Genomic DNA, 26,486 nt, shown 5'->3' with positions numbered 1-26,486 from the left:
ACACACATGAACTAGGGTGACCAGACAGCAAGTGTGAAAAATCAGGATGGGGTGGGGAGTAATAGGTGCCTATATAAGACAAAGCCCCAAATATCGGGACTCTCCCTATAAAATCAGGACATCTGGTCACCCTAACACAGGGGTCAGCAACCTTTCAGAAGTGCTGTGCCGAGTCTTCATTTATTTACTCTGATTTAAGGTTTTGCATGCCGGTAATACATTTTAACATTTTTAAAAGGTCTGTTTCTATAAGCTATAATATATAACTAAACTGTTGTTGTATGTAAAGTAGATAAGGTTTTTAAAAGGTTTAAGAAGCTTCATTTAAAATTAAATTAAAATGCAGAGCCCCCCGGACCCGGTGGCCAGGACCCGGGCAGTGTGGGTGCCACTGAAAGTCAGCTTGCTTGCCGCCTTCGGCGTGTGTGCCATCGGTTGCCTTCCCCTGCCCTAACACACACAGATTTCCATGGATGACCGCTGAAATTTACGAACAGGCAAAGTAAGAAGAATGCAGCTTGAGGACTGATCAGGTTGTGATTTAAGGATATTTACGTTGTATCTTTTGACAGGGGATGTTGGCCGTCTCTGTGTGAACGGTTATAAAGCTAAATTCTTTGACTCCCAATATCGACTGTCACTAAACAGTTATTATGTGAAACTCCCCTCACTCCCATCTCCCCTTAACTTCCTGCAAGTGTGAAAATTTGAACTGATAAAAATTGAAAAAAAAAAAAAAACTTAAAAATGAACATGGAGGGTACTCATAGAAATTATAAAAATGTCAACACCGAATTCTGCCAAGCCTAACTCTAGTGCATACAGTCCCTGCTCCTAAGTGCTCACAGACACAAGATGGACAAAGGAAAGATTATATTTTCCCCATTTTACAGACTACGAACTGAGCTTTGCTTCTTCATTGCCCTGCACTATGTGTCATCTTTAAACCAGCACAGGGACACCTGCCTAAATAATCACACTTGATTAAGGGCCATTGTGCTCAGAAGGGGCAAGTCACACAGGGAGTCTGTGGCAGAACCAAGAATTTCAAGCTAGATCTCCTGAGTCCCAGTCTGATGCCGTAAGCACAAGACCAGTTTTTTTCTTGGCAGAAGCTCCTTTTTATTTTCCAGGATAAGACACCTTTAAGGGGGGCTGAAAACTCCAGGCTGTGAAGGCGGTTGGCATTTTTTGTACCTTTCTGCGGGGCTCGGTAGTGAAATCCAGCTCTCTCCTGATCCAGAGGTGGGATGATCCTAAAGCTGAATGGAAAGCAGTGAGGGGGATTCAGAGCTAATTTACAGCTCCCGTGTGCCCTGTACATAGCAACTGCATCAACCATAAAACATCTCAAGGCCTGGGCTTTGATATTTCTTTGTCTTTATTTGCAGTAACTAATAATCAGCTGGGTGCTGAGCATGGTAAGAGATTAATGACTTGCTTGTGTGGTCCATTGGCTTTGCCCCAGTCAGTTATTAACCCCCCTAGGAAAAGCCCTGTGCCTCAGCTCATTAGGGCTTAATTACAGCCAGGAGGTGACTTATGACCTGCCTCTGTTTGTCAGAGTGAGGAGAGTTATAGGCTGGAAGGTTTGGACCTGGGTGGACGTGTTTGTTTTGTTTCCATGGCAAGAGGACAGGCCAAGCAGTCACTCAAAGCCCCAAGCTGCTCACGGAGGCGTGGGCCTCGTGTGGTATAAAATGTCCCGTGGAAGTTACAGGGCAGGCGGCTGCTGACTCATGCCAAAGGGGAGGGTGGTGGTGTGAGAGAGTGAGCCTTGATCTTCCCCTTCTCTCTGCCCATCTCTGGAAGGGCCTTGGCTCGTGATCAGACTCACAGCCCCGGCCTCGCTCGTCCCCCACCCTCATCCGGGTTGGGAACCTGCAGCTGGCCACGCCTCACCTGCCGGCTGTGGAATTTGGACCCGACTCTCCGATACAGCGCTGAGCCCATTCCCCACCCAGGGCCCGAGAGCGAAGCTTGTCCCAGCCCTCCCCTACTTCCCTAAGCATCTATTTGCCTGGCCGGGGTGGGGGCATGTGAGGAGGGGGCGGAGGGTATCTCTTACCGAGCTCTCATCCGGTTACTGGCCCTTGTGAGAGCTGGCTGCCTCCCAGGTTGATTTAAAATCCCAGCTTCTGAGAGGCTGCAAGGTGATAATGGCCTGCCTGAAATCAGCCTGGCTGGCAGCGCCTTCACCGGATGCTAAGGGCTAAATCTGTTCCTGGGGTAGCGGAGTTATAAGATGGTGCCCAAAGAGTTTTCTCATGTATTCAGCAGGTTTCCTCATTGCAAATGCCCCGGAAAGAGGGAGGGCTGGCTTGAATTTACTAAATCTGGACTCTTGCCTGTTAAACCCTATTCTATGATGCTTCTGCCCTGCCTTTCCTCTCGTGGACCATCACCAAGGTTTAAAAGGCAGCGTGATCCAGTGGTTAGCACACTCAACTGGCATGTCCAAGACCTCAGTTCTGTTCCTGACTCTGTTGGACAACCTTGCGCAAATTGCTGCCCCCCCCGTGCCTCAGTTTCCCCTCTCACTCTGTGCCTGTCGTGGCTATTTAGTTTGTAGACTATTTGGGGCAGAGAGCATCTCTCATGATGTGTTTGTGCAGTGCTTATACATCGTCACAACAGCTTCTGGGTTTGTAACTGGTTTTGCATTCGAGTGGGCTCCGAAGAGAGTTTGCGTCCACACACAACTCTCAGGAACCATGGCAGCAACCTAGCCTGGTGCATGGACGTCTTCCAGAAGCTGGCTCCGCACACAGGTTCACTGTAGTGTAGGCAGCACCTGCCTCATTGTGTTTATGAAACCAGTTTGGCCACGGTTCCTTTCCAGCTGTCAGTGCCATGAGGGACATCCCAGAATGCATTGCTGCATGTTGTGCTGGTGCCTTTCTGTGTGCATGTCTCCGTGGAGGCGTTTATATCCGTGGAGGCATTATGGGATAGCTGCCTGGATTTTCCCAGAATGCACTGGTCTGGCAACAGCCATACAAACATGGTCAGCAAAAAAAAGCTTGCACAATGCAGCCAGGACTAGGGTGACCAGATGTCCCGATTTTATAGGGACAGTTCCGATTTTTAGGTCTTTTTCTTATAGAGGTTCCTATTACGCCCCCACCCCTGTCCCGATTTTTCACATTTGCTGTCTGATCACCCTAACCAGGACTGTTGTAACAGAGTGGGATGAGTGTCGTAGATTGGTTACAAAAATGCAGTTGTGCTTGTAGGGTAAAGAGGGCCCTTAAAATTCAATTCACTATAAACGTAATGCTGCTCCAAACATGCTCAAGCGCTCAGCAGCTGTAGCTTGTGGTAAAACAAGTAGCATTTAGCTTTAGCTTTGCAGAATCTTCAAAAATGGTCCCACCACCACCAAAAAAATCTCCTGCATTACTGGCATTGATTTGATCGCTCCGTTGTATATTTGTAATTCTTGTGAAATCGCTCCAATCAACGGGCAAAGGGGCTCCAGTTACAAATGGAAGGAACAATCAATAAAGCAAACAGAGAGTCCAATTCTCAGGCTTGGTTTATGCTTAAAATTACATCAGCATAGCTATGAAAAAAAACAAAACCCACACCCCATGAGTGACATAGCTAAGCTGACAAAACCCCCGGTGTAGACGCAGCTGCGTCAAGGGAAGAGGGCTTCTTTTGACATACACTGACAGAAAAACTAGGCTGTGTCTACACTGCGGGACTCTGCTGCGATAGCCTTGCAGACATAGTTATTGGTGGGGTGGGCTTTGTAGTGCAGACATACCTGTAGACGCTTTGTGTCTTGTGCAGTCATTTATGCTGGCATAAAAAGTGGATGCAAAATGGTACCGAACAATAGCACTTTACACTCACTGGGCTGGACCCTCAGCTGATGTAAATCAGCTTTACTCCACTGATGTTAATTGAACTGACAATCTGGCCCGCTTTGTGTTGGATGCAGGGCTGTGGGAATCAGTCCCGTGCAGTATTTGTTGGGCGTGAACGGCAAAGGATGGGGAGAACTATTTCATATGGCCCCACTAGGGATAGAACTAGGAGTGACAGGTTGAAGTCAAGAAAGAGAACATGGAGGCTAACTACCAGGGGATGGGGGTAGGATTTCTGAGGTTGAGATAAACTCTGGAATAGGCTTCCAAAGAAAGTGAGGGAGACCTCTAAGGGCTAGTCTATACTAGAGAGTCAGGTCGACCTAGTTGCATTGCTCAGGGCAGTGAAAAAATCGCAACCCCCCTGAGAGACGTAGTTAAGCTGACCTAAGCCCCAGTGTGGACAGCCCTAGGTTGCCGGAAGAATTTTTTTTTAGCTCCCGCCTCTTGGAGAGGTGGATTTAATGCAGTGCCAGAAGAACCCCTTCCATTGCTGTCGTAAGTGATTACAGCAGCATTGCTATAGCATTTCTGGTGTAGACATACCCTGAAGCTTGGGTGGATCAAAAGCCAAGAAAAATACTTATAGGGAATGATGGTGCAGGGAGTTTGGCCAGATGGAGCTTCTCCATCGCTAACGTGTCTGATGATGCCATGGAGTTCTCCCCCAGCTGATGAAGCAAAACTATCCTTAAATGATTTTTTTTCATTTTTTTTTTAAATGCAGTGGGTCCCCCAAGCAGGGAGGGAGGATGGTCCTTTGGTTAAGGTAGTGGCTGCAGGCTCAGTTCAGCTCTGCCGTAGACTCATTGCATGATCCTGGAAAGGTTGCACAAGACTGGCTTTTCTAAAGGGCTCAGCTCCCAGCCAAGTACCTCTGTGAATTAACCAGACAGTGACTGAGCTTTTGAAAACCTGGCATTAACCTCTCTGTGCCTCAATTCCCCAGCTGCAAAGTGAGGCTGATGATTTTCCTGCCTCCTCCTCTTCCTTGTTAAGGTCTTTAAGGGCAAAGCAATGGGTCAGTGGGGAATAGAACTGGAATTTCAGTCCAGGCCCCTATCCAGCAAGCCAGACTACCTCTGGCTGTTTTAAGGGCAGGGAATGTGTCTTGCTGTGTGTCTGTGCTGCGCATAGCAAAATGGGGCCCCGATCTCAGTTAGTTCATGCCTCTGTGTATTATCGTAATACATATTAATAAATGGAGTCCCCAAACAATCACTCGTTAACTGGCTGTTACTGTGGCAGCCTGCCTGCAAGAGCTCAGAGACTTAAGTTAATATGATTTGCACTGCCTAGCTTTTGTGCAGTCTGATATTTACCAAGGACTGAAACACCTAGATTACCACATTAGCACATCTTTGATTGCATGTATAAGCAGCATACCTTTCGGCCTTGTGCTTAGGCAGATCTTCTTGTCCTCTGCACAGCTTTTCCGTTCTGTTACATCCACAAGCTCCTCATTAAGGATTGAAACCAAGTTTTCAGCACTTAGGAGGATGGGAGCGCTAAGTGTGCAGGTTGGTTCTCCTAATGCAGGGTTTGTGTTGGTGTGGGATTTATGGGCCTGTGGGGGCATGTCTACGGTAGGCCAAAGATGTTTAAAAAACACTTAACTAACATGTTTTAAAACCCTTGTGTAGATAGGACAAGATGTGTGGTAACACGTGTTAGCTGGTTGAGATGAAGTCTAGGAGAGAACCTAGTGTTCACTGTCGCCAGTGAAAATGTTTTACGATACAATTTGCCTTGTCTGCACGAAGTTTTTAAATCACGTTAGCGAAAATGTGTTAGCTAATATGCCTTAACCCCACCTCCCACCTTTTATCCTAGTGTGGACAAGCTCTGCGTGTCTGTGTAAGTTGTTCAGTGTGTGTCACGTGTGTAAAAGGCTACCATATCAGAGTGGCACTGTTTTAAACTCCCTTTGCACTGGTCTAAATGACAGCATAAAAGCCTTTGTTCTCTTGCGCACATGGGGACACTCAGGAAAATTAATCTAAATTAACTCATGGTGTGAATTTAATTTGGATTAGTTAAACCACATTAAACACCTGTGCGGATACTCTCATTTGGTTTTAAAATGGCCTTCATTTGGTTTCGCTTAATTAATTTTGTAAGTGAATTAAGATAAAAGATAAATTAAGCTAACCTAAATTAAGGCCACTTTAATTCTCAATGAGAGTATCCACACAGACATTTAATGTGGTTTAACTAATCCCCTGGAAAAATTAGTTCAGATTAACTTTCCTGTGTCCCCATGTAGACGAACCCAAGGGCTCATGCACAGAGTAAAGAGGGCTTAACGTTGTCGTAAATTTAAGGCCTCATTGGACTGCTTGGGCAGCGTAATAGGCTTTAGTGCAACTGAGAATCAGGCCCAAAGTGCAGGGCATCCAAGAATCAGACCCATACACACCAGCAGAGGAGGACGGTTAGCACTGGCTCATGTTCACTGTTTAGTGTGATACTCGGCTCGAGCTAACTCTAGTATTATATAACACTGCAGCGTACCTGGCCTTTAAATCATTAATGCCTCATGCGCTTTGCAGCCGTCCAGGGCTGCTGGTAAGTAGGTCAAAAATTAGCTAAGAGAACCGAGCGGTGACTCCTTTGATTGGACCGTGAATGTGGTTGTTGATTAGGTGTTGTGACCTTTTTGCCTCAATGTTGACCCACGCTGGAAGTGCGTGGTGCTTGGAGCGGCAGAGTGGGCAGTCTCACCGAGGCTGGTAGCTGACGTTTCTGTGCCTGGTTGATTTCAAGTTTACGAGTGCATCTCTTCGCGATGTCCTGGGTTTCAGAGGTTTAAGTTTAGCCGCATTCTGGGAAGGGCACAAGGCAGCATTGGGCAGTCTTAACTCTGCACTAACGAAGTTTGGGGGCAGTTAATTGACTTAGCTTTCACAGGCTCCTCTCTTAAAAAATCTCCTGCAGTTGATGCACAGTTTTAATCAATTATAAAATGGGTCCCATAAATCTTTAAGAAAAAACACTAGGCACATAGTCTAGTGGATAAAGCACTGGACGAGAACTGAGGACACCTGCATTCTCTTTGGGTATGTCTATACTGCATCGTATACCCAGGTCTGTGGGACCTGGGCTTGGGACTTGGTGTTTCCAAGCCACTTCTTGAGTGTCCATCGTGCATTGTAGACCAGGGATTACAGTTGGTGGACCCAGATTTCATAGCTCTGCTAAGGTGTCCATGCTGCACTACGCCGAGCTTCTGACTCGGGCCTCTGGCTTGAGCTGCGTCTACACTGCAAAATGACAGGGCTTGGCCCAGAGTTGCAGCAGGACTTGGGCTCTCGCTCTCCTCCCCAGCAGGGAGTTAGGCTAGAGTTGCCAACTTTCTAATCACAGAAACCCAAACACACTTGCCCTGCCCCTTCACCAAGGCCCTTTCTCAGAGGCCCCTCCCCCAGCCACTCCACCCCCCTTTCTCTGTTGCTTGCTCTCCCCCGCTCTCGCTCACTTGCTCATTTTCACTGGGCTGGGGCTGAGGGGTTTGGAGTGCGGGAGACGGGGGGAAGCTCCGACTGGGAGTTCAGGCTCTGGGGTGGGGCTGGGGGTGAGGGTTTTGGGGTGCAGGAGGGGGCTTTGGTCTGAGGATGAGGGGTTCAAAGTGTAGGGGAGGTTCAAGGCTGGGGCAGGGGGTTGGTGTGTGTGTATATGTGAGAGATGTGGGCTCTGGGAGGGAGTAGGGTGTGGGAGGGGGCTCTGGGCTGGGGGAGGGGGTTGGGGCATGGGATGGGGTTTGGGATGCGGGCTCCGGGCAGCGCTCACCTCCGGCAGCTCCCAGGAAGCAGCGATATGTTCCTCCATCTCCCGGCCAATGGGAGCAGTAGAGCCGGTGCTTGGGGCGGGGACAGCAGGCAGAGCCCCCGTGGCTGCCCCTATGCCTAGGAGCCAGAGGAACTTGTCGCTGCTTCCCATGAGCCAGGTGGAGCTGGGTAGGAAGCCTGCGAGTCCCACTGCACCACTGACCCGATTTTTAACGGCCCAGGCAGTGGTGCTGACCAGAGCCACCATGGTCCCTGTTCGACCAGGTGTCCCAGTTGAAAACCAGATACCTGAGAACTGACACCTGACAACTCTATGTTAGGGCCCTGGTCCTGGGTGCTTGCTGACCCTTGTCAGACTGATTTGTGTGTGGACGGAAGAGGGGCTTGGACTCAAAACCTGCGTCAGAGCCCAGGCTTAGTGTGCAGTGTAGACAGATCCTTTTTGGCTCTGACACCAACCAGCATTCTGAGACCTGCATTCTTTCCCGAAGGTGGCAAAATCCAGGCTCTGGTAAACTGAGGCAGACGGTGAGTTCCAACCCCAGGTAAGCATAGGGGGGCTATTAGCTTGAGAGCCATAGAGAGTTGCAACTACAAGGAGAAGGGATCCAAAACAGTTAGAGAGATATAAGTCAAAACAAACAGAGGGAGAAAAGAGCATCTGGACTCCTGGGTTCTTTTCCTGTCTCAGTGAGGGAGCAGGATCAGCTGGTTGTAACGGGGGGCTGGGAATGAGGACTCCAGAGTTCTATACAGCAGGAGTTCTCAACATTTTCTTTCGGACACATCTCCAACATGCCATAAAAACTCCACGGTCCAGCTGTTTTTCTGCATATAAAAGCCAGGGCCAGCATTAGGGGTGGCAAGCAGGGCAGTTCCCTGCGGCCCCACGCCACGGGGGTAGGCGGGTGGAGCACTGCGAATCTAAGTTGCTCAGGCATCAGCTTCAGCCCTGGGTAGTGGTGCTAGGACCCCCGGCTGCAGTGCTGGGCCCAGTGAGTCTAACGCCGGCCGTGCTTGGCGGACCCCCTGAAACCTGCTCACGGCCCCCTAGTTGTGAAGCACTGCTGTACAGCGCTCTGGAAGGGAGTGTAGTCAAGTGTTTGGAGCAGGGAGGACTAGACATCAGAACGTCTGGTTTCTGTTCCCAGCTTTGGGAGGGAGCGTGGCCAAGTGGGTAGAACTAGAGCGACTTCTGGATTCTCTTCCTGGCTCTCATGCTGATTTACTGTGGGCAGGTACTGTTACTCCTCAGTAAAATAGGGGTAATCGCGTCTGGCAGTGGAGCTGTAAGGGTTAATCCCCGTTTATAACGTGCCCGGAGGTCTGCCAGAGTGCTGGGTAATTTAGAGGCACTGTGGCTGGCTGGCAGAGAGGTTGGCACTGCTAAATTGGCTGGGCCAGTAGGTGTCACTCTGGGTCAAACTTCCGTTCTGTAGGGCAAATATGAAAAACACAGGGCCGAATTCTCTGTCACCCTGTGCCTTGCGTTGCCAGGGTCTCCCATGCAAAGTGGGCGTGTTGTGTGCACTTTGCCCGGCTCTAGATGACTGCCTGAGGCACAGGGCAAGAGACTGTCAGGCCCTCTGTGTCCTTGGTTCACCTCTAAAATCAATTCAACACCAGTGTCTCCCTCCACCTCTCTTGCCCTGTATGTTCTCGTTGCCAAGTTCGGCTGCTGAATCCTCTGGCCAGGAATCGGGGAGCAGGGTGGAGATGGTACGCTGGATCCAGAGGTGTTATAGGGTAGAAGCTAGGGGTTGGGAGAGTGGCTGTACGTGATAGAGGCAGTGCAGCTCAGTCAGTGGGCTTGGGACTAAGACTCATGGGTTCTGTTTCCAGTTCTGCTGTTTGCACTCTGCAGCAAGTGGCGTCGTCACTCTGTACCCCTCAGCAAGAGGGGTGAAACGATGCTTGCAGGGCGCTGCGAGATCCTTGGATAGCAAACCCTGTAAAGCGCTGAGGGCATTTCTGCTCTCTGACGCATCATGTATCCTCAGATGGTGTGAACTGGTTTGGCTCCATTGATGGGATCTTGCATGGGTTGGTGAGCATTCCTGCTGTGTCCAGATGTGTGGGGAGAATGGGACATTCCTGCTGTGTCCACATGTGGGAGGAGCGGTGGATTCATACTGATTCCACTAGGATGGGGAGTGCGGGGGGGGAGGGCGACACACTGCAGCCAGATACCCGCCAGCCTGGGTCAATGCAGCATTTTTTGTAGGCACTCCAAATATTTTGCTCGTTAACGTTTTCCATTGCACAGCAACGGGCTGTTGAGGTGCCTGTCTCAGCGCGATTACTTGTTTACATTGGGCTCCATGCTAAATCTCCATCCTCCTTACACCTCCCGCTCCTCCTCATCTCCCCCATCCCCCCTGCCCACGCACTCCCTCCAGCATCCATCCAGCTGTCAGTTTCACTTCTGTATCTGCCCTGGCAAGAAGGAAGTTGGCCAGTGAGAGCGAAACTCGGCGGCTCTAACGGTCACACATCACCCCACATTCTCTCCTTTGCATCCCACGGGCCTTGCATGGCCTATGGTCCCTCTCCCAACACCTGCTTGCTGCGTCGTCCATCAAGCTGCTCCGTCTCTGTCCCACCAGCCCTCCTTGTCACTCAACAGTTGTCCCTCTGGCTCAGTGTGTCTTGACCTAGCCCAAACCGTGACGCCACGCTACAACATGAAAATGTTTCAGGGACTCACCCAACCAGCTATAAAGAAAGGAGGAGGGATGATGCTCTCCCAACACCTGTTCATATCCACCAGGTGGAGAAACTGTGGTCTATCTATCTTGAGGACTTTTATGTTTCCCATTTTACAGATGGGGAAACTGAGACACAGAGAGACTAAATAACTTGCCTAATGCCACTCAGGGAGTCTGTGGGAGAGCAGGGACCTGAACCCCAGTTTCTGGTGGCCTGCAATTTGACTCCAACCGCTGGTTCGTCCTTCCTTTCCTAATCTTGTCTTTCTCTCTCTTCTGCTTGCTTATTCTCTTTCTAACTGTGACTTCGCAGCAAAAAAAGGTGTGTTTTTACACCCAGATAGTTCTCTCAAGATCACCTTACCCCTATATCCCCCAGCTGTGTTTGGGGGTATAGAATTGACTTGGGCTACTTAAATCAAGCTAAAAGCCACCTCTGCCTTGTCTCCACTAGGATTTTATGCTGGGATAGCTATCTCCTTGTGAAAAACACACCTGTCTGGGCTTAGCCTCCCTCTCTAATCCACTGTCTTCCTCATTACTGTTTGTGTTCAGGTAGCAGCAGCCAGCCTCAGGGGGCCTGTACCCACACACAGTGTCACACTGGGAGTGGTGCCTGCCCTCCAAAGCATGTATCACCTGCACAAATGAAACGGACAAAGGGTGAGGCGTGAAACAAAGTATTTAGGCAACAGGCCAGCATCAGAGCTAAGACTAGTCCCATTGAGCTCAACACTCGATCCACTGGATCCTCATTAGCTTCCTCGTTTTCTGTCTCTGTGGGACAGATCCTCAGCTCAGCATCCTGATTTATGCCGGCAGGGGATCTGGCCCAGTACATTTATCTAGTTAGTCTCCAGTGTCCATTTGTGTCTCTCCCTCCTTTCCTAGCGTGCTCTCTCTTTCCTTGGCTTCTACAACTCCTGCCAGCGTGGAATCTAGGGTCCGGTTTGCAGAGCACCCACAATTCCAACCGCAACCTCTGGGGCTTCTCAGCACTGCTCCCTTTCCGTGACGGCTCCCCCTGAGCGCGCCACCCACCCCCGTTCTCTCAGCCGCAGTAACTTTCCTAGGGGAGCACGCGGGCTGGGAAATCCACGGCCTTGTCCATATCCGTTCTGCTGGGGAAGCTTCGTCCGTCCTCCGCCCACCCCCGCCTTCTGATCTCTTCACATGCTTTCCTTCCTTCCTTGTCTTCTGAAGGCAGTGCAGAGAGGCAAAAGCCCCATTTGGCCCAGTGAAGAGCTGGGGAAACTCCCCCTGGCCAGTGCGAGCTGTTTGCAGCTTGGAGCCTTTGAACCACGGGCCAAGTGTTTATTGGCCTGAGATGGAGAAGAGCCGACGCTTACTGGTTTGGGTCATGCTCTGGGTGTGCAAAGGGGTCTAAAGCAAGCGTATAGGTGGTTTCTCCTCCCATTAAGGCCTCTTTACGCAGGCAGAGTGGTGTAACGGAGCCTTCATGGCATGAGAATGAGATCCTGCCTTGCTGTGTGTTAAGTCTGGCCCGTTGGAAGCCAGGAAGTCAGGTAACCAGGGGCCCTCAGAAATCAGAGATGGCTCAGGAGCCGCACGCGCCCCGAATGATGGGGAAGTTTGGGTCGGAGACCAAATGTTGTGGTCAAGGCTCGTTGCTAGAGGAAACTGAAAAAAAGGGAAGGGGAGGTTGTGGTAATGCCACCCTTCCCCCTCCACAATCTGGGCCTGGTTCTCAGGCGCACTCCGATCCCTTTAGGATGCTCTGACAGAGTCAAGTGGGTGGAAGCACCCCCCGCACCTTAGAATCTCCCCAGGGCAGGGGGCCTTCCCGGCTGTGTGGAGCTGGCATAAGGGATCTGCTCCCAGCCTCTGGTGGAGGGGCTGGATTGGGGGCATCGCTGAAGTGCAAAACGCTATGGCTACTTGCTGCTTCCCAGAGCCCACAGGGGACTGTGGGGAGCAGAGCGTAAGTTAGAGCAGCCCCAAGGTTGCTGTAGCTGACACCAGGGGCCAGAGCACAGAGGTGGCTTAAATCCACCTTTTCCCACCCCACTCCACCCCTATCCTGAGTGCAGGAACAGAGGACCTGAAAATCAGGCCCTGTGTCTTAACAGATGACCCCTACGCTAAGCATGAAAGTCACCCTGCTGCGAGTCCCATAGCATCTGGGGAAACTGTGTTTAAGAAACTCTCCATGAGGGCGTTGGCCTTTCGCAGCCATTAGCCACATCCCCTTGCCTTATCCAAGCAGGGCTGTCCGGCTGCACGGGGAACGAATGCAGTGGAGTGTCTGGTTCCCATGTCCCAGGCCGTTCACATCAGTGCCTTCATTGGCTCACGACTGATTGAACGATGGGGCTGGGACTTCAGCCTTTGGGTGGAGGTTAGCAGGAGTTTCTCAGAGACCCTTCCTCTGTCGGCTGGAGCAGGTCTTGAGGGTTGTCATTAACAGCTGGCTACGTGCCTTTATACCAGTCATACTCTGTCCCCACTGGGCTGGTCCTGCTATTACTGTATTGGTGAAAAAATCAGTCCCCTGTCCAACACAGTTATACCAGGAACAATGCTGTGTGCAGGCTGGTTCTAGTCCTGGCTCTGCGGGAGGGTATGGCCTAGTGGTGAGAGGGGAGCGACTGGTGACTCAAGCTCCTGGGTTCTCTTCCTGGCTCTGTCACTGCCTCGCTGTGCCCTTTCAGTCAGTCTGTTTGATCATCTTTGTGTCTGTTTCCTTCTCTGCCAAAATAAAGGTAGTCAGACCTGACTCCGTGGGCTGAAAGAGAAGCACTTTTGGTTTTCGAAAAGGAACAGTTTTCCCTTTATTCAGGCTGTTTTTCAAAAGTTTTGATCCAACGTTTTCTTCTTCCCCTCCACACCTTCCCCAATTTTCCATTTTGCCACTGAAAAAGAAGGGGGAGGAGAAGAAGAAACAAATTATCCCTCCCACCCCAAAAGCCAACCCTGAAAATATTTTTTTTCAGGTTCTGCCAAAAGGATTGTTTTTTGGGGGGCAAATATTTCCATTGTCAAAAAAAAGGCCATTTTAACAATGACATGGGAGCCAAATACGGCTGGATTAGGGTTGCTTGCTGTGAGCTCCTAAATTATGTCTCTTTGAACCACTGGAGTCCCAGCCTGGGATGCAGATTGGGCAAAATGCTCACTCACTCCCCCGCCTCTCCCCACCCCACTACTGTGCCACAGTGCACTGCATGATCTTTTGAAATCTCCCAGAATGCACTGCTTCTGGGAGCTGGGCCAGGTACGGCATGATAAATACCCAGAGGGCACTGCAATGGAAACTCTCACATAGAGCCAGGCAAACTTGCAGAGGTTCTTAACGCAAACCAGCGAGGTTCATTGCTGAGCTGTCTGTGCTTAAAACAGTCCCTGCCGATGGGTCAATAACTATAGCATACTTGCAGCTCTCGGGGGAAAGGTGCTTCCGAGGGACTGAACAGGACATGGCAATTACGGAGTAATCCATCCCCTGTCATCCAGTCCCAGCTTCTGGCATCGAGATGAATAAGGAAGGTGCTTGGAGCCTCTTAACCCCCAAGCCAGGGAATTTTGTCATTGATTTCATTGGGCTTTGGAGTAAGCTCTCAGAAATCCAAACCCCTGCTCTCTCAAGAACCACCTGTCAGGTTAAACTATCCTGTGACTAATCCAGGGTAACTGAAGGCTTCTGAGGTGTCATCATGTTGTATGTCACAGCCAGTGGGAATGTCGCAGCAGTAGTGGGAATAGAACCCATCGTCTCTTGATCGAAGAGTTTAAGAAGAATCGGCATTAGCTGATAGGAATGTAGGGCATAGGACACACAGGCAAGCAGTTCCAATTGAACGCACTAACTAGAGGATGATAAATGTGCATGTACACACTCTCTGAACCACTCTCTCAATCATTACAATACATTTTAAGACACGTATTTTAACAGGGAGGTGTGTTTAACCATTGGAACAAACTACCACAGGAAATGGTGCATTCTCCATCTCTTGGTGTCCTCCAATCAAGACTGGCTGTTTTTCTGGAAGAGATGCTGGATTCAAACCCAAGTTATTGGGCTCAGTACAGGGTACCTGGGTGAAACGTAGTGGCCTGGGCTATACAGATTAGGTGATCTTATGGTTCCTTTTGGCCTTAAACTCTCTGACTGAATTCAGCACATGACCGGCTTTGCCGTAAATAAAACCAGTCTGCTTCTCCCGATTCCAACCCGCTCCCAGGGAACATTGAGTGGTTCCTTGATTATTTCCCAAAGGCGCTAAACATCAGCTTGCCAGCTCTGGGTTCTGAGCAAGGAAAAATCATCACCACTTGATAGTTTGGTACCTTTCGGTGACCTTTAATGTGAAATGTCTTTGGGCGGGGAAGGGAGGGTCTCTGTCCAGTTCCTGCTAGGAGGAGTCTTCATGTCACCGCTCAGCAGACTAGCCAAAGTTCCAATGGGATTCAGGATAGACGTGTCTTTCTAAGGAGCTTCTTGCCTCATCGGATGCCGCTCCATAGGGTGGGATGGCGTATGAGCCGTGCGCGAGGACCCTAGAGATCTGGAGTCAATTTCTACCTGTGTTATAGACTCCATGTGTGACCATAGGCAAATCCCTGAAAACCTTAGTTCCTCCTGTGTAAAATAAATATACCAGTTAGATCTAGAGGCTAAGGTCAGATTGGCAGTGGCCTTGTTTCTTTCCACCTTGTTCTGCAGCCTGAGGCGTGGGTCACTTGCTAGGGTCATCAGGGTTTATCTCACTTAATCAAGTCTCTGCCATTCCAGGGCCTGGGGCGTTGATGCAGCTTGGTCCCTCCTGTTCTCTGCCTGTGGCACATCACAGTCTCCTGTAGGCTGTGATGCTTTGGTCTAATTTCTGTTGTTGGGTTTAGCATGTGGGTGCTGGGTGATGGTTAGTGGCCTGTGATACACAGGAGCTCAGACTAGATGGTCTGGTGGCCGCTTCTGGCCTTAAACTCTGTGGGTCTGTCTACACTGCAGTGTAAGCCCAGGGTTAGGAGAACTCGAGTTAATAGAACCTGGGTTTGTTAACCTGGGGCTGGAGTGTCTACACTTGTTTGTAACCCTAGGTTAGGAATTGTTCAATCCTGGGTCCCAACCTGGGGCGGCAGCGTCTACACTGCATTGAGCAGGCCCGAGTCCCACCATCCATATCCCAGACTTCTGAGTGCCCTCCCAAAAGGTGGCCGCTCCACCTTTGTTCGTGGTACAGTGTGGAAAACTTGACCGGCCAGAGGACTAAGAAAGTTGGCCCGTGGGTCTTAGGATTATGGGGTACTTTTGGCGGATCCCCAGAGCACGAGTCCAGTGTGACTGCCATCTACACTGCAAAGCAACAGGGCTTGAACCCTCGGTCCCAGCTTGATTCAGTCTTGGATCCTCCACCCCTGTGGGGTCCTGAGACCCTAGATTCGAGCCCTGGGTTAGTGCGATTTCTGTGTAGACAGAAGGGGGCAGGGTAGGCTTGAGCCCAAGTTCCAACTCTGGGTTTACACTGCAGTGTAGACATACCCTCAGGCCCTATGACAGATCAGGGTGCAGGTAGGTGCTGCACGGACATGTAGAGCGAGACAGTCCCTGCCCTCAACAAGCTTACAATTAACTACACAAAACAGATAAAGAGGAAGCAAAGAAGGGTAGCAACTTCCCCAAAGTCAAACGGCCGATCAGCAACTGCAGACCTACGTGTTACAGGCCAGCGCCCTGATCATCTGCATTGTTTTTGTGCCTGCCATCTTGGGGTTTCATTATGCAGGGAGCTTTACATACCCACAGGCAAGACAGTCCCCTCTCCGAAGAGCTGGGGCCTGGATCCTGAAACATATGTAAGCGCCCAACTTTCAGTGAAATCAATTGACTTTAGGAACTTCCAGACCTTTGAGGATTTGCCCTGGTGGTGGTGGTGGAAATCAAGAAGGTGGGGGGTGAGAAGAAAGGACTAATGCTAGCTAGCTGTGTGTCACCATTCCTAGTCACTCCGTCGCAGTCAAACACAACGAGCCACGTGGCCAGCGGTTCCCAGAGGGCTGCGATTATTTACAATCATAGTAACGAGAGACAGAAAACTCTTCCCATCTGTAAAAGGTTGTTGTAAAGGCGATGGCGCTTAATTGTTCTCTGTGCCCACTGAGGGCAGGACAGGAACAAATCGGCTTAGCTTGCAGGAAGGGAAACTTAGGTTGGATATTAGGAAAAACGTTCTACTTTAAGAGTGGTTAAGCATTGGGCCAGGGAACCAAGAGAGGTTGTTGAATCCCATCACTGGATTGGGCTAGTCCTGCCAGGGACTCTCTAGCTGTATTTGATCCTGCATTGGCATGGGGGTGAACTAGGTGACCTTTTACGCTTTGTTCCAGCCCGACAGCTCTGTGATTTAATAGAACCATTTGTTCCATTAAAATGTCTCTAAATAAACAGAAACAGGTTTTTTTTTGCTATCTATTTTGTGGTCTTTGTAAACAATAGCTGACATTTCTATAGCACTTGCCAGGCTCTGGAGAGGAAGTGGCCTTGTAGTTAAGGCATGGCCTGGGATGCTGGAGCACTGGGTTAAGTCCCTGGTCTGCTACAGGCTTCCTGTGTGATCTTGGGCAAGTCATTTAGTCTGTCTCTGTGCATCAGCCACCCTTCTATACAATGGAGATAACCTCACGGGGGTGTTACGATGTTAAAGAGCATGAGGTGCTCAGACAGTGAGGTAATGGAGGCCAGATATCTATGATCGACAGAGGCCAAAGGGCACTTGATTGATATATAAGTGTGATCTATAATTAAAAATTAGATCAACCTAGCTATGTCCTGACTCAGAGCTGTGAAAAATTATGTGCCCCGAGCACCATAGTTAAATCAACCTAATGCCCAGTGTAGACGTGGCAAGGTGGCTCCGTTGGGAGCTGTGGATTTACTGCTATGATGGAAAAACCCCTTCTGAAAGGAGATGCTTTAGCGCTTGTAGTGTGGACATAGCTTTAGTCCAGGTTATTGAGCCACATTTTCCCTGCCCCTTGAACAGTCTTTTCCACCTGTGCAAAATGGGTCTAAAATGCTGCCAGATCAGAAAGGCAGCCTTTCCCACACACTTTGCGCTCATTTGACCCGCGCAAGGTGCAGGGCAGCAGGGGATCAAACACTATGTATAATATAGTGGCCACTTCACTTGCCACTGAAATGCTTCCACCTTTGAGCAGGAATGCAGCAGCTGTTTTAGCAACATGGGACAACACTGCCCAGCAACTGCGGGAGGGAAGTGAAAGATACTGCGTACACTCAATGCAGGGCTGCCAACACTTGTGATTTCTATCACAGCCTTCATGATAATTCGATGTTTTAAAGCCCCAGCTCCTGGACTCAAGAAATAAAATCTCAGCTTTCATTTTCTTCAAAAAAAAGTAAGTTTCTAGCCCTTGGGCTTGCGATAAAAAGCTTGAAATTGTGGCTGCTGAAAGCTCCAAAAGGAGAAGGCAAATAAAAAGAATGCAAATCTATTGTTTAAACAATACCCTCATGATTTTTAAAGCCAATCTTAGGATATTTTGGGGCCCTGTCTTGTGATTTTTGAATACCTGGTGATTGCAACACTGCTAGCTGCTGGAAGGAATTTAAGCTTGGGGTATACACAGTTTTTGTACTGATATCACTATGTCTGTTAGGGGCATAATATTTTACTGATATAGCGAAACCTGTAGAATTGCCAGTGTGGATGCAGTTATGCCTGTATAAAGGTTCCTTTATACTGGTATAACTTATTCCCCTTTCCGCAAAGGAATACGCGGCACCAGTAGAAGCACTTTGATACTAGTATAACTGTGTCCAGACTAGGGGGGTTTGCATCGCTGTAACTATGTTGGTTATGTCAGTACCCAAAGTGGAATTTGGCCAGGACGTTAGGGTTAACACCCTGACTCCTACGTGTGATACCTCGGTAGGCCAGGAGTTGCTGTGGGTCGTATGTATGGTCTGAAAGACAGAACCCAACTCCACTGAGATAAGGGGGCTGCTGGCCTGGAATGACCCTGATTAGCGGGCGATCTGAAAGGATTGCTGTGCAGGGATGTGTTTGCTGCAGGCAAGAGCTTGCGGAGTTGCATGTTCATCTGCTTTTTAGAACCCTGTGGATGTGCTCAGAGGCCGGCACTGAGAACAGGGGCAGGGAAGGAGGGTGGAGGCGTGGGGAGAGGACGCGGTTAGGGCTCAGCGTTGTAGAGCAAACCCTGCACAGTGACCTAAACCACATATTCACACATCCTCCACCCACATGGCAGCCCCCATCCCGTCACACTGCAGGGTGTTGGGAAATTGCTCTCTGCACAGTTCGCGAGGCACTCAGACCAATCTTGAATGCCCCTTTACATTCAAGAGGACTCGTTTTCAGAGCAGCTGTGGCTTCCGCAGAGATCACTGGGAGTGGCACGTGCCAGTACAGAAGCACCAGGAGGCCCCAGCTGAGATCAGGGCCCATTGTGCTAGGTGCTGCACAAACCCATAGTGAAAGACGGCCCCGTCCCAAAGAGCTTCCAGTCTAAACAGGCAAAAGGGAGAGCAAGTGGATTGCCCAGAGTCATACAGGGAGCTTATGGGAGAGCCAGGAATTAAGTCGCTCTCACCTGAGTTCCAGCCCAGTGCCTTAACCATAAGACCCAGACTTCCTCCCTTTGAACCCCCCCTTGCGACAGAGTAATTGATTGGATCTGGAGCTTGAATTTCTTTGGACTGCTCCTCTCTATTAAGGGAAGCGAAGGGCCAGAATCGGAGCTGACTTGAACTTAACACAAAATGTAGCCCATAAAGTGCTGGGAAGCTGTTTGAGGTTAATTATGCATCATATTTCTGTTGCTACCCCAGCCGAGGAACAGGGTTGGAATCTCCTTCCACCCCTTCTCTGTCGATTTTTTTGAACTAAGGAGATTTACTCATTTGCTTCAGAAGCCGGAAAACTTTGTAGTTCATATGTCTGAAGAGATCTGGCCCTCATGTTTCAAGGTTTGATGCATTCTGACAGCTCGAAAGCAGTCTGTGCTTCAGCTGTTTTGAGGAATTACGTACAGCGTCTTCCTGTGCCAGGCCGTTTGGTGAGAAGATATTTGTTAGAGCGAAGGCCTCGAGTTCAAGATAGGGGCCATGAACTGAACCCTCCGCTGGCTTCCACCAGACCTGAGCTGCGTTGGCGGTAGGAGGACTTGGATGAAGTTCTGTGCTGTGCGGTTCTCTGGCCCATCTGTGCTCGGGCTGAATTTTGTAACGTCAGGAAATGAGCTGGTGAGGGGCAGGCGGCTCAGCGAGAGGAAGGCTGGCTTTGTGGTTAAAGCGGAGGCCTCGGACTCAGAAAAAGTGGGCTCCGTTCCCAGCTCTGCCACAGACTCCCTGCGTGACCTTGGAACAATCACTACACTGAAAACGTCGGTCGGCCTTGCTACCTTGCTCGGGGGTGTAAAAAATTCACCCCCGTCCCCGAGAGATGTAGTTAAGCCAACCTGAACCCCAGTGAAAACAAACGCTTGGCCAATGGAAGAATTCTTCTGCCAACCTAGCTCCTGCCTCTCCCTGGGGTGGATTCACTACGGCGATGGGAAAAACACTTTCGTTCACTATAGCAACTGTCTACGCTACAGCGACCCACTGTGGGGCCTCTATTATGTCTACACTACAGCCCCTACAGTGACACAGCTGTAGCGCCGTAGTGAAGCCGCTTCCTACATCTGTGGAAGGGGCTTTTCCGTTTGCTGTACTTAATCTACTTCTCCAAGATGCGGGAGGAAGAATCATACCTGGGCTTCTGTCTGTTTCGAGTCACAAGTGAAATGAGTGTGGTGACGTTGTTGAGTCCCCAGTGGGATGCACGGCCTCCAAAACCAGGGCCTGATTTCCAGAGCTGCTGAGCAGGTGCAGCCCGAGTTGGAGTCCATGGGAGGAGCTGCTGGTGCTCAGCGTCTTTGCAGATCAGCCCAGGGTGGCCTCTGGTGGGCTTCCACCTCTGGAGTACTTGGGGTGAGGCAGAGCCCAGAGTGACGTGCAGTGGCTGTGCTCTGTGTTTGGTAGGGTTGGTTGACAATGTTCCATCTCAACTGTGTTTTGACGGGACACTGGGTTTTTGATTCAATTAAGTGTTTCAGCAAAAGTGTCAGTTTTCCATGACAAATGTTAATTGAAGCCCAAACCCTAAAATCTTTCAGTTTGGCTATGCTGGGGCAGTTCCTTGTGGTATTAGTTGTTCAACTGTCTCATGTTGCCATTCTGCAGTATGGGCTGATCTCCCCTAGCTATGTGGCATTTCCCATCGTGCACCATGACTTCCAAGAGAACTCCAGATTTACACTGGTCTGGCTGAGAGCAAAATGTGCAAACTGCACAGACCTGAAGCATTAGCTTCAGCGGGTTATGCAATCTTTGACTGCTCAGGCTTTGTAACACCTGAATTCAACCTGGGGCACTGTGGGCTATTCAGCTGTGTCTTTCAGTCCACCAGCTACTCCTGAACAGCTGGCAGGATGGACAGCTGGTATTCCATTTCTTAAAGCTTTAAGATCATAGTTTTACAGGGTTTCTTTCTTTCTTTCTTTCTTTCACCCACCCACTCACCCGAAAGTTCTTGTGTTTCTCAGCTCCAAGGAGTAGAGAGTCCTTAGTACCTTGCAGGATCAGGGTCTTAGCTGCCTTTCTGTCAGGATTCTTGTAATTATTTGTCAGCCAGGTCAGAACAAATCTCTGGAGTATGAATCTTGAGATCCCAGCCCTTCAGGGACAAGGGATGCCCTGACAGGAGAGGAACCCTCATTCCTGGTATCACCTTATACCCAGATCAGGACAGACTATGCACTTTACCTGCATTCGTCACTTTATCCCCTTGGAACTGATGGGCATTTTCCTTTTTCAGTTTGATTGACAGGCAATGGCTACAAATTGCTGTCTGGAGTGAGCTGAAGATGCAACCATCTGACTAACAGGTAGGAGGGAAAATCCCTATTTAACACCCACTATTGTTTTTTGTTCATTGTTTTTTTTTTACAAAGAGAAGACTTTTGGGAACAGATCCACAATGGTTGGAAGGGGTCAATTGGGGCAGCTCCATTGGGATTAGTGGGCCAGATCCCTATCTGGTGCAGATTAGTGCAGCTCCCGAAAGAAGGAGCGTGTTGCCAGTTTACACCAGCTGAGGATCTGACCCCTAATTATTAACTAGGGTTTTGTTTCAAGGCAGAAAGCAATGGGGGAAAAATAGCTGGTTTCCTGCCTGTCCAGTTTGGTGTTCTGTAAATGGGCATTGCGCCATTGATGTCAATGGGCCAGATCTCTAGCGGGTGCAAACCCAGAGTGACTCCATTGAAATTCACTTGAAAATCTGCTCCAATATCTCCCAGGGCATCTTCCTTCTTAACGGGACAAGATCATGGTTCTCTGGCTTGTAGTTCATAAGCCTCCATTTCCCTGCAGAGCCCTGGCCAGTTGGTCCACGGGGCAAAAGATTCTGGGACCCCAGCATTGGCGGGAATTGGAGGGTGGGACACAGGGTAGAAGATGAAGTGATTTCAGGACAGAATCTCTCTCCTGTCTGTGCTGCGTGGAAAACCTGGAGAATGGCTTGGTTTAGGGAGTATGGATCCTCTGTGCTCCACCCTTCCAATTATGGCAGTGTCTTCCGTCTGGGCTGCTGTTTGCTGAGATCGAGCGAGAAGGCAGAAATTTCCCCTCCCTATTTGGAAGGAGAGGCTGAGCTGAGATCACATTTCCTGTGGTCAAACTGGAGGGAGTAGTAACAGTTTGACGTGCAGCCATTTCACAGCCCGAGGCTGCCCACCCCCTAGGCGGCTTCGCCAGCCTCCGCTGGTGAGCCCTGCACGGGGATTGTGGCCAAATCTGCATTTGTTACCAGTTGCAGGCAATAGGTGGTACAGTAACTGCCTGATCTGCCTTGAACGCAGGCTGAGGATTCAGGTCATAGAGAGGACTTGCATGCTGGGGCGGAATGAGTGAGGACTCTGTAGCTGGAACGAATCAGACTGGGTCTAGGGAGCAACTAAGGGACTGTCCTAGGGTCAAATGAGAGAACGGGTGCCACCCGTACAGCTTTTGGGGAAATGCACCTATCGTTTTAAGTGGCTAATGGGATCCAGAGCCTCTAAGGCATTGGTTTGAATCCAGCCCAGGTGTGTAGTGAGTGAATCCATTGCTATCTGAGGGGTGCTGCGTGGTCTTTGTGTGAAACTAGTTAGCTAGGGCTCAGCCCAGGCCCCAGCTGGCAGCAGTCCTGCTTGCCACCTGCTGGCACTAATTAGCCCTTGCGCAGTCAGTTACATTAGTACAATGTGGGAGTGAAGCCCTACCGGGCCAGAACTGTACAGCCACTTTGCACTGGTGCAGATGACTGCACAAGGTACGGGGCATGAGGGGAGCAGGCTCTGAATTCCCCTCATGCCTGAAAGGGAGGTTCCCACCGGAGTCAGAAGTGTGGCACATTGGCAGGAGGCCGTCTGCATGGGAGTTGCGCCTGGCCAATGGGCATGCTATACCTGTTTTGTGTGTGTGTGTGTGTGTGTGTGTGTGTGTGTGTGTGTGTGTGTGTGAACAGAGGCCTTCTGTCATCACTGCATTCACAAGCAATTTAAAGGGGCCTTAAAGTGACCTTAAATTATAGTTCCTTCCACTTTAAGGCCCCTTTGCATCACTCTGGCAGCATAAAGGGGCCTTAGTGTAAATGAAAATCTAGCCATGAATCTACATGACAGGTCAGATTCCCAGTTACTCTAGTCTAGCTGTGCAAAGGGCCCTTTAACATACATGCAACTGTAATTTCTTCCTATTTTAATAACAATGTTAATCTGTAGCTCTTATACTGAACCGCTTTTCGTCTGTAGCTCTCAAAATGCTTTACAAAAGAGGTCAGCATCATTATCCTTGTTTCACATGGGGAAACCAAGGCACAGAGCGCTGAAGTGTCATGTCCAAGGTCACCCAGCAGACCTGTGACAGAGTCAGGGACAGAGCCCAGGTGCTCTATATACTAGGTTACAATGCTTTTAAGGCCCCTGTGTGCTGCCAGAGAGGTGTAAAGCGACCTCAGGGCTTCTTTATATACCCGTTACACACGGTCAGCCTGAGAGGACATTTCAAGTGGGATGCATCCTGGGTCCAGTACTATTCAATATTTGCATTAACGAGCAGAGGACAGAGTGGAGAGTACACTGACACAATTTACGGATGGCAGCAAGCCGGGAAGTTGCAAGCACTTTGGAGTAGGGGCTGAGAACTCAAAATGATTGTGATAAACTGGAGAATTGATCTGTATTCAGTTGGGTGGTACATGTGGGAGGGGGAAATCAGATGCATGATACACACTGGGGAGTAACTGGCTTGGTGGTGGTACTGCTGGAAAAGAACTGGGAGTTATCATGGATCAGAAACTGAATGTGAGTCAACAGTGTGAAAAAAGGCATTCGGGGATGTATTCACAGGAGCGTCGTATGGAAAATGCTGGCTGTTAACTGTTCCTCTCTACTCGGCACTGGTGAGGTCTCAGCTGGAGTAGGGGAACAGGTTACCGAGGGAGAGGCTGTAGAATTCTCATCACTGGAGGTTTTTAAGAGCAGGTTAAACAAGCGTCAGGGATGGTCTAGTTATATTTAATCCTGCCTTGGTGCAAGGGGATGGTCTAGATCAGTGTTTCTCAACAACTGGTCCGTGGACTGGCACCAGTCTCTGAGATCTCCCTGGCACAGTTTAGGATGGCAGTAAGCCAGACCCTGGTATCAAAAAGACTAAGAAACACTGATCTAGATAACATGTTGAGATCCCTTCCAGCCCTACGTTTCTATGGTTCTGTGGAAAGTTGTACCATTTTAACTGTCCTGGTATAGATAAAGGGATATAACCCACTCCTGTGGGAGCAGTTCTACTGGTACAAAAGCCCTTGTGCTGGTGTTGCTATCCTCATAAAGGAAGGAGAATAAGCGATACTGGCATAAGACACCTTTATACTGACACAGCTGCAGCCATAGTAGGGGTTGTACCGTATTTTGGTAGAAAATCACAGCCCTAACTGAGATAGATATCCTAGTATAAAACCTGTGTGTAGAGCACACCTGAGTGTAATTCGGAATCAGGCCAGTGTCACTGACACTGGTGCAAAGTGTCTGCACTAGTGCAAAGTGCCACTGTCGTGTAGACATACCCCTTTGTGGTTTGGTTGTGTTTTACATCCACTGTGCACTGGTTTAAGTGGATACACAACTTGAAGAACAACATAGAATCAGATCTTTACATCTTCTAACAACAAGGCTCTCGGATGTGTGTGGGTATTGGGAAGGGTTAGGGTGACCAGATGTCCTGATTTTATAGGGACAGTCCCAATTTTGGGGTCTTTTTCTTATATAGGCTTCTGTTACCCTCCCACCCCGTCCCGGTTTTTCACACTTGCTGTCTGGTCACCCTAGGAAGAATACTCATTTGGAAGTTCTGTAGCTAGCCAGAGAGTCCCACAAAAAGCAGTGAGTGGATGACTCCAAGCCTGTATTCCTCCAGCCGCATCCCGCATGGGATAAGTCCTGTCAACAAGGTTGTAAATTTCCCATGTCAGAAGACATTGCAATAAACAAAGACGGAGACGAGTGCAGATTTGGCCATAATGGCTGGGCTTGTTAATGCAAGAACTCAGGCGTGGGCAGAAAACCTGGTCTTCTGCTGTGCCAGCTTGCAGGGGTCCGGGAGCAGTGCTGATTAGATAACTACAGGGCCAGATCCTGAGCTGGTATAAATCAGCTGCAGCTCCTCTGAAGACAGTAGAGCTAGACGGAATGACATCAGCTGGGTGTCATGTGCCTCTTAGGACCAAGATCTGAATCCTCATTTCCACTAAGGCCTTTTATGCCACCATGGTAAAATAAAAGGGTCTTAAAGTAGTTTTAAGTGTAACTGATTGACACTCACTTCAATGCTCCTTTGTAAATAAGAATCATGCCCCAGATGTCTGTGTAAAGATGTGGCCATGAAGCTATTGGACGGAAGAGAGGAATCTCAGAGCATCTATTTCTCTATCAAATAATTCTTGGCCTTTGTGTGAAGATCTCTCACCTGAGGCTTTCAAAGTGCTCTGCAAACGTTCATTAGAACCCATAGAGATAATTAAGTATCATCATCCTTTTATAAATGGAGAAACTGAGGCACAAATATCGTGATGGGAATTTCCCATGACCACACTGAGATTAAGTGGCAGACCTGTGTACAGAACTCAGGTTTTTTTCTGCTCCAACCACTGGACTCCACTCCTCTCCAATGCCAGGAGCCCCGACTCCGTGTCCTCTGCTCTAACCACTAGACAACATTCCCTTCCTGTGAAAGCAGATTGTATACTTGGTCTCATCCATCATGAATCTGAAATACTGTGTAAGTGTGAAAAGATTCTTATCCTGCCCCTATCTCCTTCCCTTCCCCGGAAATGAGGACTGCTGATGGCATTAACGGGGGGATGGGGAGGACGGGACATCGGAACTATTTAAAAGAGGGTATTTTTTTTCTAGAACTCGTATTCCTGTTTATTGCTGTTACAGTAAATGTTTGCATCTCCATTGTCTGTAATGAGGTTGTGGGTAGAGACAAGGCCGGGTAACCGTTTTATGAGGGTTCTATGGTTTCATGTAATGTATATTCTGTATCTGATATTAAAATCAATACAAGGAGAGATTTTAAAAATAATCTGACACCAGCTCTCGAAGTGGGCGGTGAGGTGGGGGGGAGGTGTTATTTTCTCTGCTGAGCAAGCAGGTTTTGCTGGATGTTGAGAAGAGGATTGAGACGGCTCTTTAGTATCAGATCGGGGGCAGATAATATACTTGAGATCATAGTGGCTGTATATGGAAAGACTGAGTGAGGTCATTGTCTGTTCCCTTGCAAGGTCAAGATGAAGGTCCTAATTCTAATCTAAATGACACCAGTATAATTCACGGAGATATGCCAGTGTAAAATCAGTATAAGATCCCATAGTATCTCACGAGATGGAAGATCTGCTGGATCGTAATATGTTAATTGTTATTATTGTGTGTTACGGAAGTGCATAAAGGCCTCAGCCGAGATCAGGACTAAATGCTGCACAGACACATAAAGAGAGACTGTTCCTACCCTCGAGAGCTTATGATCTAAG

The 26,486-nt window shown here is 49.2% G+C and overlaps 1 protein-coding gene across 8 annotated transcripts in view; it reads left to right on the top strand.

Annotated features, from left to right (window-relative positions):
• The window catches only part of MEF2D (myocyte enhancer factor 2D), a 177,650-nt gene that overhangs the window by 31,730 nt on the left and 119,434 nt on the right, over window positions 1-26,486 (top strand). For 6 of the 8 annotated variants that reach the window (XM_032792123.2, XM_032792121.2, XM_032792124.2 and 3 more), the window contains exon 2: window positions 21,231-21,300. The exons of 1 other annotated variant lie outside the window; for it this stretch is intronic. The gene's annotated coding sequence lies outside the window, so the exon portion shown is untranslated. Of the gene's footprint in view, window positions 1-1,133; window positions 1,246-21,230; window positions 21,301-26,486 lie in introns of all 8 variants that reach the window. One more of the 8 variants, XM_032792116.2, reaches the window with a different exon arrangement.

This window comes from Chelonoidis abingdonii, chromosome 11 (assembly GCF_003597395.2).
Source record: "Chelonoidis abingdonii isolate Lonesome George chromosome 11, CheloAbing_2.0, whole genome shotgun sequence".
Taxonomy (NCBI): Eukaryota; Metazoa; Chordata; order Testudines; family Testudinidae; genus Chelonoidis; species Chelonoidis abingdonii.
The sequence above is the reverse complement of the archived record's forward strand: the minus strand, read 5'-3'. Positions and strand labels throughout refer to the sequence as shown.